Source organism: Hippocampus zosterae, chromosome 21, assembly GCF_025434085.1.
Source record: "Hippocampus zosterae strain Florida chromosome 21, ASM2543408v3, whole genome shotgun sequence".
Classification (NCBI taxonomy): Eukaryota; Metazoa; Chordata; class Actinopteri; order Syngnathiformes; family Syngnathidae; genus Hippocampus; species Hippocampus zosterae.
In genome coordinates, this window is record NC_067471.1 from 3,216,116 (window position 1) to 3,225,509 (window position 9,394).

A 9,394-nucleotide genomic window follows, 5' to 3' on the forward strand; every position below is an offset into this window, starting at 1 on the left:
GCTCTGAGTCACGCACTGCTCCCCTGTCATGTGGTGTTCCACAGGGCTCAATTCTGGGGCCTTTGCTGTTCTCGCTGTATCTGCTCCTATTGGGTTCCATCTTAAGGAAACATGGTATTCCCTTCCACTGCTATGCAGATGACTGCCAGATCTATGTCCCACTGAGCAAGAAAGACGCCTTCTCATTAAGGCCACTCCTATCCTGTCTGGAAGAAATCAAAACCTGGATGGCACAAAATTTCTTGAAATTCAACGGAAAGAAGACAGAGGTGATATTGTTTGGTCCCAGTGGCCCTTGTACATCCCATCCTGTAGACTTGGGCCCCCTGTCTCCTTATCTTAAGTCAACAGTCTCAAACTTGGGCCTTAAACTGGACAGTGATTTCAAACTCGATCGGCAAATTGGTGCTGTTGTTCAATCCAGCTTCTTTCACCTTAGACAGCTGGCCAAAATAAAACCTCTCCTCTCACATGAACACTTTGAGACAGTAATTCATGCCTTTGATGGATTCGTCTGGCGAACTACATCCTCCAAAAGCGCCAATGTGCCAGCAGACAATGCCATAATGGATGGCCGAGGCCACCACCGAGTTATAGAAAGTCTTAAGGAGCGACCTCTGAGCCGCAAAAGACCTCAGTTTCCTGAGTAGGAAGAGTCGGCTCTGTCCTTTCCTAATCAGGGTGTCCGTGTTTGTAGACCAGTCCAGTTTGTTGTTCAGAAGAACACCTGGGTACTTGTAGGAGGTCACCCTCTCTATGTCCATACCCTGGATGTTCATCGGTGCTGGTGAGGACTGTTTCCTGCAGAAATCCACAACCAACTCCTTAGTTTTCCTAGGGTTGATCTGGAGGAGATTCTGCTGGCACCAGTCCACAAAGTCCTTCGTCAGTCCCTTGTACTCTCGATCGTCCCCCTCTGCAATTAGGCCAACAATCCCGGAGTCATCGGAGAAATTCTGAAGGTGGCAGTTTGGAGTGGCGTGTCTGAAGTCCAAGGTGTCGAGGATGAACAATAATATGAGTCCATCACACATTTATTTGGGTTCAAAACTGCAATGTGGCCCGCGACAAAAATTGGTTGACACCCCTGGTCTCGTACAAAAAGAGTTATCCTGTAATCGCAGGCTGAGGCTCTCTCATGGAGTTGTGTAACTTCACCACTCACCTCAGTGGCACTGCAGCACTAAGTAAGCAATCGGCTCATATATATCACTCGAAAAACGTCTGTTTTTTTAGAGCAGAGAATGTCGCGCTACACTACGTGCGACCCTGAAGTTGCACGCGGCGTACGTCGAAAGTCAATTACGTCCTACAGGTGTGGAAGAATGGCAAGAGGATGTTCAGCCGGTCGTATCATTGTAGACTGCGAAAAGTGTTGTGCTTGGCAATTTAATTGTAAAGAAAGCATCGGGAACCGTTTCTTGCAGCAAAGATGTACTTTCCGTCAAAAAGTAATTATCAGGCATTCTTTCAGAGATAATAGATGGAGTACAGTACTCATTCACGTGTTCATATGCTCTGCCATCCTCACACACAGCAAAGGACAGTTATGGTCGGTGAGAATATCATCTGATTTAGTGGAACCCATTCACAGATGTTCAATAGGGTATAGATCAGGGTTCTTGTTCATAGTCCAACATTTTGGTCTTAGCCATTCTTGAGTGTTTTTAGCAGTGGGTTTAAGATTTTGGTCATTGGAACCTCGCTGCAAAATGCCTTGATTGTTTTGAGATTTCATTTTACCCAACTCAGATTCAAGATACCCGATGCTGGATAGAGCAAAGCAGCCCCAGAACAAAACAAAAAGGCAATTTTTCTCTGATGAAGGACAGGATATTAGATTCGGGAAAGCCATGATAGTCTTCAGATCTCATTGTGCCCTGTAGATTCATGCCGGATGGAGAAAAGCAGCCCCAAAACATGACTGACACCAATCTTTCGAACACTGCATCCTGTGCAGCTTGAACACACACTGTGGAGCTAAATCTTTGAAGTCAAGATGGCGCCCGAGTAGGCAGCCGTCAGCAAGTGCTCTCATGAGCCTTGCTTTTTTTTTGTTGTTCTTGTGTTTCTTTTGTCACTTTGTGTTTGTTGTTACGTCGTGTGGACTTGATGTGGACCTTTTTCAGCATTTTTTTGGCCACGACATTCATCAAGGAGGAGACTCTGTGCTTGGTGGTTGTGCCTTCTCGGCAGCATGGGTATACCAGCACTGTTTTTGACTGGAGGAATGTCGGCGCCATTTGACTGTCGTTGCTGGACAGGGGCGCTTGTGTCTTGCGCCTGTAATGGGCAGCATTTTTCACAGCCCCGCTTTGTTCAGCGGAGAGATCGGTGCTGTTGAACGGTCTGCGGCTGGATGGATGGAGGTCTTGAGGAGCCGACGATGAGAAGAAAGGAGCGTTGGCGCGGAGTGCCGATGCGGATTTGGAGCTGGGAGTCGCAGCTTGGAGTTTGAAGCGGATTATATGGGACAGGAGAAGCGAACTAATCTCTTTTCGTCAATGGATGCTACAGCTTCGTGTTTGCTTTCAAAACTTTGCTTGTAGCAGACGTGTGCACATTTTTCAGCATGATGTCTCTGATCCACTGGTGAAAGGACACTTTGATCCTCTCCTCTTTCATCTATAACTGCTTCAGACAACAAAGTGTATGCAGAAAAGTGGTGAAGATTGCACGACTGTCTCTGTCCTATGTGTTGTCTTGTGTTATTTTTTGTTATTTTGACTTCAAAATGGCGCCGCGAGAGTGGCTGCCTTTCCAGCAGCTCCTATTTTTTTGTTGTTCTACTTCTTCCTTTCATAACTTTGCTGCTGTGAATCTGGAATTTCTCCATTGCGAGACTAATAAAGGTTTTCTTAAAGCAGCCGTTGGACAGAACCAATGACGAGGTAGATTTTCCCCAGAATCTTTTGCGAAATTACTCGACAGACGATTTCAATGACCTGCAATTTTGTCCATGTGTATGTAACGATCCAAGATGCTGCTGACCACGCTACTCCACCTACTTTCTTCGTCTAACAGATGGCGGCAGAAGAAGAGAGGGAAGTGCTCCAGCAAGCCGCCGCGCTAGTCTGGGACTTTGTTTACAACAACCCATTAAAGTACGGGCAGTTTTTTTTTTGTCAGCTGAGCCCTAAGAAAGAAGGGACCTCATCAGGTGCATTGGGAGAATATTTTTGAGGGTCTGACAGATGTCTCTCACCATCTGACTCATACCTGCGTCTAAAAATGTTTCTTGCTCGCTTGTATGGCCTCAGGACACCCTCACAAGACACACAAACACTCGCACGCACGCACACACACACACACACACACACACAGACACACTAGCACAGAACACGCCATGTGTGGCTTTTATGCTTTTATGTGTTCTTCTGTCTCTTTCAGTCCCAGGTAAGTGATTTTTTATTAAAAAATAAATAAATAAATCACTCGGTAGGGTAAAGAAGGGTCTGAAATTGGTTGGCACTGAATGAGCGTTAAGAATCAACAGTATTGAAATGATCAAAATGACTCAACAGCAAAAACAGATATTAAGACATAAGCGCTTTGTGGGGACCTAAAATCAACAAAACAATTAAAAAATGTTTTAAAATGATCATCATTCCAATTGAAATTGAGGTATGGTTACATTGAGTTAAATCTGGTTCTCATTCAAGGTTTGCAGTAAATTAAGTCTGAATGGAGGGGGGGCTGAACAGTTCAAATCCGGTGTGAACTTGCTTTCCATTGCTCTCTTCCGACTGTGCCCAATTTCTACAGTGGGAGTTGTGATTGGTGGGAAAAAAAAGCTCCCCTCACTTCCATCCAATCCCAACCCCCCCCCCCCCCCCACCACCACCACCACTCGCCTCGCCCTGCAGGTTCCGAAAATATGAATGGTGAACAGAGCGTTGGTCTTCACGTGTACCACACATCCACCTTCGAGAGACTCTTCTGCGCGGTATGCAAGGTGGGGGAGGTATTGACTTACTGGAGGCTGCGTCGGAAGCGGAGATGCTCTTCCCCCTTGCAAGGCGTGTCCGCGAGGCAACGGCAGGGAAGGTGATCGGCTGCCACTGCTCCCGGTGAAGGTGCTTGGAGCACTCGCATTGATCGGTGTCACTCCATCCTCTCTCTGCCTCTCTGTCTTCTCCCTCTCCTCACCACTTTCCATTGCACTCGCTCCCTTCACACACGTGTGCGTGCACAAAATAACAAAGGTGCAAGTTGCGCAACGGAGCTGAGGCATCAGACAGACAAGATAACCAAAACCTTACCTTTCACAACTTGTTTTCGACACATTGTAAGTTGACACCAGACCAGTTGAGTGTTTGTTATTGTTATTGGGTTGCAACCAGCCCAGTTCTTCTGGTCCAAAGTGAGCTAATATCGGCTCCCAGCTCACTCTCGAGCCAAAAGCTGAGCAATCTAGGAAATGGATGGATAATTCCTTTTTAAAACTCATTCAGTACCAGCCAATTCTGGACCAAGTCTGAAAAGACGTCTTTGGGAATGAATGAGTTAAGTGCCGGTGCTTAAAACGTTGTCAGCCGTGAACTGGAACAAGCAGGGGGGGCATTCATCTCAAATGGGTCTGACGAGAGCTTGAAATCATCTTAGCTTCATCTCTGTTTTCAAGAACAAATCGAAAGTAAAAATTAGTTCAGTTCAGCATGTTTTATTTACCTGGGAATGTTTGTTGATTGGCCTGTGTCCTAATACGCCGCCAACGAGGTGAGAAGGTCACATTCAAAATGAAATCTTGACAAATACAGTAAGACATCAGTGCTTTGGCACGCTTTTACGTTAAAGTTGTTCCCAACGAGAAGTTGGAGCCCGGTTTAAATTGCCATCACAAACTGTTTCCACCAGCTTATTAAGGACGCTAAAATAAAAATTACCAATTAACGCTGACGTTCTAGCTCTTGCTCCCCAGCGTTAGTGGCTAGTACTAGCAGCTAGCCGCTAAACGAGTTGACCAGCAAGAAGAAAAACAACAGAAAAAGACATTTTGATGCTGACAGCCTGACAGTTGCAGTTCCTCCTGAACAGTTTTCAACAAAACAGGCTTACTAAAATGTGATTTTTTTTTAACCTACCAAAATCACAACCGTGGTTGTGACGTCACTTTGTCCCATAGCTCAAAATCATACTTTCTTCAGAAGAAAATATGGTTTGCTGCTACGCCCATCTTAAATTTGGAAAAATGTGGGTAAGCAGAAAAGTAAACCAAGAGGCTGTTTACTAGTAAGTGAAAGTTGTTTTTTTTAATCTTCAGTTGTAGTAGCTGTTTTTTTCCCGAAACATTTATTTTGTGCATGCAATACATAATTTTCTTTTTCTACTTTCATTCCTTCAATATTGCTGCTGTAGATTGCAAATGTCTCCATTGCGGAACAAATTAAAGTTTTCTTAATCTTATTATTCTTAGTCATAACCAGGCAAGAAATATGTCAGTTTTTTTTTGTTCTATTCACAAATTTGATTATTTGATAGAATTTTCAGGATATCCAAATACAAAAATATTCTGTCTTATATGCAGCCTTTGTATTAACTTGCCCATCCAAAATAAATGTATGAATAAAAAATGTACAATTTTTTAGCATTACGAGCCAGCATTGAGTTCATTTGAGCTGCACCCAGTCGACCACTTAGATCAGGGGTGTCAAACTACTTTTTGTCGCGGGCCACTTTGGAGTTATGGCTTTCCTTGTAGGGCCAAATTCATGTTTAATCATCATTACTAGTTTTGAAATCAGTCAACTATTTGTGAAACGGTGTCAGAAAATTCTTGCAAAATCTCAACGTTATTTAATACACATGACAATTTGAAAGTTCGGTACAGATTATAGAACGGATCATGGAAGTTGACACACATGATCTGCTTTGGCGGGCCACATAAAATGATGTGGCGGGCCAGATCTGGCCCCCGGCCTTGAGTTTGACACCTGTGGCTTATATGGAAGCAGTGGACTTCACAACATCTGGCCACTGTCAGTTCACGTTGGTTTGGTGGTTTGTGTTTTGCGGCAAACAAATTCAACCCGTACGTCAAGGTACTATGACGATACTATGTCACAGTATCGAAGCTTAAAATGATTGTGCAGTTTTCAAAATAAACATTGGCCCCCATACATTCAATTCATTGAGCGCTGAATGAAACGCTATATGCAAGTGTTTATCGAGTAACTTATGTAGAGCATGAGCAATTTCACTCCAGCGAAACTAAGTGATTCATCCCGTGCCTCACTGTACCTCGCTTCCTTATTCTAATGTGCATTTTGCTGCCCACTGTACCTTGTAAATGCCACAGTGTGCCTGAGCAGAGGAGGGGAAAAGGGCTCAGGGGCAATCAGCGAATGTGCGGGGGCCGACTGGATGGGCTTCAGAGGCTGACAAAAACGATATAATATGGCTGATCCCTGTCCAATTCACTTTCACAGTTCGCCGGTTCGTGTTCGGCTAAAGCGGCGGAAAACAAAAGGGAGACGCTGGCGTTATGTCTTGGTCCTAAAGTTAGCTCTGCGCCGCAACAAAAGGGAGCGTCTGAGGAGTGACCACGTCGGTCAGGTATGACACACATTGTTTGCCATTTACAGTATAAGCACAGCCGTACTTGGATAATACACATCGATTGTTTTTTTTTTTTTGTAATGATGATGGTCAATTTTTAAATTGCATCTCGTTGATTCGACGACATCAAAACAAAAAATAAGCATCCACAGTTTTTTCTTAAGGCTTTCTTATCCTGAAGCTTTGTTTGGGTTTTTTTTGGGGGGGGTGGGGGGGTTGTTGTTTTTTCCACCCTATCAACTGGTGTTTTGTTTCTTTTCCTGCGTACATTTTAAAAGTTAAATATTCATTAATTTCTTTGCTTTTACACTTAGTTTGTGCAACGTACAAGTTCGGGAATGACCTCAAAACTGAAATTTGCATCTATTTTCCAAACCAAATATTAAATATTTTCATGTTTCATTTTCATCAAGTCCAAACTGCATGATTGATTATTTTTTTACTCTATCACAGTGCAATAATCCATTGACGCCTCTTACGGAAACTAAAAATATTACGTCACTGCGCCGCTGACCCAAAATTGATCAACAATGTAATCAGTTTTTTTTTTTTTAAACCGTGTGGAGTCTGGAATGAAAACCGTTCAACCCAAGTTAACCCAGATTTCAATTTGCCAAAAGTTACCATTGTGTAAAAAGCCAGACGTATGCAAGCGGCCATTATAGCACCAAGACAGTTATTATTCAAGCCTTGGAGAATACATTTATCAGAATTCTTTCATCCTCTCATCCTTGTGTAACCCGCCAACAAACATTTTCTCCGAAAGTTATGTCAGAGTGTTTCGGCGAAGTCATCAAGATACGGTTTTTGTAAAGGTCAAATCAAAATCATGCGAAACGCTCTCGAGGTTTCGTTTGTTGCTGTTGGTGGGGGCAAAGGACTTCTGAGCCATAACCGAGCATAAATTGCATTGCTTCGACTCAGAATAGACGTATTGTTACTTATCTGTATCGTAATCAGGGGATGATGTTCTTCATTTTCTTTCTTATTTCCCATGTTGATGTAATACAAACCCCATCACTGCCTGTTTCACAGTTCGGCCATGATTTTTTCCCTTTTCATTTGGCATGTACGTACAAAAGGAGGCCAGTGCTGTCAATCTGCGACATGATTGAATTAAAGCCGAGGCGCGTGTACAAACGCGCAAAAGCAGCAGGTATTCCTCGTGGTCGAGCTAGCTTCACAAAATTTGGCGCCGTGCCCCGGACCCCTGCTGCCTGAGGCTTGAGAGTCTGGCCAAAACACTCAGGCAAACCCCTGAAACCAGCATTTAGAGCTAAAAATATATTTTTTAAAAGCGCTCATGATCGAGAATAAAAAGACTAAATGATATGTTTACATGCACAAATCTGTCCTGAGTTGGTTAATGGCGGTAAAAACATATTATAACTTAACATATATAACAAATTACGTTGTTCCGTAGTGTATGAGAATATCAGAGTATTCAATGGAAATAAAAACACAGAAAAAATTTAAATATAACGGAAAAAACATTTATTTTCATGCTATTAGTATAGTTCCTTGTTGGTTTTTAATGCAGTCGGGATTTTGCAGCATTTTTTTCATTAATACAAAATGCAAGTAGTGAGCTACTGAACCATTTCCAATATGGCGTATGAAAGATTTGACCAAAAATATGTTTTAACTTCAATCGAGGCAAAAAAAAAGACAAAGCAACAATAAAGGACTTGGAAGCTACATAAAACCTAAAAAGTGTCATCTATATTGCATATTTCTGTATCACTATTTCCTGTTTGTGCTATAATGTACTGTACTAAATATTAATTCCACATATTTGCTAGAAATGTATTTCCCGGGAGTCCGAATGAAACAGTCAATCAGTTTCAACTTCACAACTCGTCCCACATTTCTCAGGCTTAAACGCCCTCTGGTGGCCGGCAGTACACATTACAATCCCCACGAATCATCCGCACTTCCCTTTTTCTTCCGTTGCCGTTTCATCACACAAACGCGTGACGATTGGTTCCCCGCGCCCGCCGCCGCGCTATTCCCAAGAAAGAAGGAGTAAGAGGGAAGCGCAGGAAGTCGTTGGAACATAAACAAGGCGCAATGGAGGAAGCAGAGGGTCAAGGCGGCGCTTCCTGTTGAAAGGCAGCCAAAATTCCTGTCGTTCGTTCATACTGCATCCTTGCGTTTTGCTTCTTTTCAAAAATAAAGATATAGAGATTACTCTTCTACTCTTATTTTGTTTTCTTTTTTGCTAGTGAACTATGAAAAATATATCAGTCATTTTACATGACCACAATGTAAAAGTCAAGGTCATTGAGGGGGGGGCTTATTGAAGTCCACTCAATTGTCAGATGTCCGCTTTGGATTTAAATTCCGATGCAGGCCGGACAAAACGGCAGCATCTGGCCAGCATTATTTGAGCATATCATGATGAATGCTGATAATCTGGTATTATTGAGGGTATGAATTGTCAAAACTCAATTACAGTAATTGGACTGTAATGAATGACTTCAAAAGGGTTACATTTTGGGTGGCTTCTAATTCCCCACATACACACACCAAAGGATTCCATCCAAAAGGAAAACGTTTTAAAAATATAGACACTCAGTTTGTCCTTTTTTTTTTTTAATTGCGTTTTTATACTGCAGCATTGCTTCCCACACAATTCTTACTCAGGGTGCTTCAAAAGTGTTATCAGCACTTTCGAGAAGCTGCAAGCACAACCAAATTTAAAAGGGAAGGCATATGGTGAACATAAGAATGATCTTGACAGATTTAGCGCCAATAGCATCTGTATTTTAACAGTCTATCAGCTGTGGTGAGGGTTGAGGGTAGTGCGCGGGGGGGAGTAACGGGGGAAGGTGGG

The 9,394-nt window shown here is 42.9% G+C and overlaps 1 long non-coding RNA gene across 1 annotated transcript; it reads left to right on the top strand.

The window, feature by feature from the left end:
- Nucleotides 1-3,927: 3,927 nt before the first annotated feature.
- Nucleotides 3,928-6,556, top strand: LOC127593912 (uncharacterized). The gene is made up of 2 exons (XR_007960545.1): nucleotides 3,928-4,076; nucleotides 6,429-6,556. It is a non-coding gene; the product is annotated as an uncharacterized LOC127593912 (long non-coding RNA).
- Nucleotides 6,557-9,394: the final 2,838 nt, after the last annotated feature.